We start from the raw sequence: 2,105 nt of genomic DNA on the forward strand, positions 1-2,105 counted from the left end.
CCACACTGGGCACTCATTCCCATATTCGGCCCCCAAATTCCCATGCTAGGCCCCATTCCCACACTAGGCCCCGTTCCCACACTCGACCCCATTCCCACAGTCGGCCCTCATTCCCACACTTGGCCCCATTCCCACACTAGGCCTCATTCCCACACGAGGCCGACATTCCTACACTAGACCCCCATTGCTACGCTTGACCCCATTCCCACAATCGGCCCCCATTCCCACACTCGACCCCATTTCTACGCTAGGCCCCATTCCCACAATCGGCCCCCATTCTCACACGTGGCCTCATTCCCACACTGGGCCCTCATTACCACACTAGACACCAATTCTCACACTAGACCCCAATTGTCACACTAGACCCCAATTCTCACACTAGGCCCCATTCCCACACTAGGCCCCATTCCCACACTAGGCCCCCATTCCCACACTAGGCCCCATTCCCACATTAGGCCCCCATTCTTACACTAGGCATCATTCCCCACTAGGCCCCCATTCCTACACAAGACCTCATTCCCACACTAGGCCACCATTCCCACACTAGGCCCCATTCCCACACTAGGCCCCCATTCTCACACTAGGTGCCATTCCCACACTAGGCCCCCATTCCCACACTAGGCCCCTATTCCTACACTAGGCCTCATTCCCCACTAGACCCCATTCCCACAATCGGCTCCCATTCCCACACTAGGTCCCTTTCCCACACTCGACCCCATTTCTACATTAGGCCTCATTCCCACACTAGGCCCCAGTCCCACACTAGGCCTCATTCCCACACTAGGCCCCCATTCCCACACTGGGCCCTTATTCACATACTCAGCCCCCCAATTCCCACGCTAGGCCCCGTTCTCACACTAGGCCCCGTTCCCACACTCGACCCCATTCCCACACTTGGACCCCATTCCCACACTTGGCCCCATTCCCACACTAGGCCTCATTCCCACATGAGGCCGACATTCCTACACTAGACCCCCATTGCTACACTCGGCCCCCATTCCCACACTCGGCCCCCATTCCCACACTCGGCCCCCATTCCCACACTAGGCCCCCATTCCTACACTAGGCCTCATTCCCACACTAGGCTCCCATTCCCACACTCGGTCCCCATTCCCACACTCGGCTCCTATTCACACACTAGGCCTCATTCCCACACTAAGCCCCCATTCCAACACTAGGCCCGATTACCCCACTAGGCCACCATTCCTACACTAGGCCTCATTCCCACACTAGGCCCCCATTCCCACACTAGGCCCCCATTCCCACACTAGGCCCCCATTCCCACATTAGGCCCTCATTCCCACACTAGGCCTCCATTCCCACACTAGGCCCCCATTCCCACACTAGGCCGCATTCCCACACTCGGCCCCATTCCCACACTCGACCCCATTCCCACACTAGCCCTCATTCCCACACTAGGTCCCATTCCCACAAATGGCCCCCATTCCCACACTCGGCCCCCATTCCCACACTCGGCCCCTTTCCCACAATAGACCCTATTTCAACACTAGGCCCCATTCCCACACTAGGCCCCATTCCCACACTCGGCTCCCATTCCCACATTCGACCCCATTCCCACACTAGGCCCCATTCCCACACTCGGCTCCCATTCCCACATTCGACCCCATTCCCACACTAGGCCCCCATTCCCACACTCGGCCCATTCCCACACTTGGCCCCCATTTCCAAACTCGACCCCATTCCCACACAAGGCCTCATTCCCACACTCGGCCCCCATACCCACACTTGGCCCCATTCCCACACTAGGGTCCCATTCCCAGACTAGGCCCCCCATTCCCACACTCGACCGCATTCCCATACTCGACGCCATTCCCACACTAGGCCCCCATCAGTAGGCCCCCAGTCTCACACTGGGCCCCATTCCCACACTAGGCCCCCATTCCCACACTAGGCCTCCATTCTCACACTAGGCCCCCATTCCCACACTGGGCCCACAATCCCACACTAAGCCCCAAGCCTGACCTGACATGTCAAGCACTAAGCGCTGGCTGTAAGCTGGGAAGCGGTGGCGCTGGGGAGTGGGGGAGGTGAAGCGAAAGTTCCGATATCGCAACCCCCACCCCCTCAGTCCCCGGGGGGGTCGT

This window comes from Chiloscyllium plagiosum, unplaced genomic scaffold (genome assembly GCF_004010195.1).
Source record: "Chiloscyllium plagiosum isolate BGI_BamShark_2017 unplaced genomic scaffold, ASM401019v2 scaf_31098, whole genome shotgun sequence".
NCBI lineage: Eukaryota > Metazoa > Chordata > Chondrichthyes > Orectolobiformes > Hemiscylliidae > Chiloscyllium > Chiloscyllium plagiosum.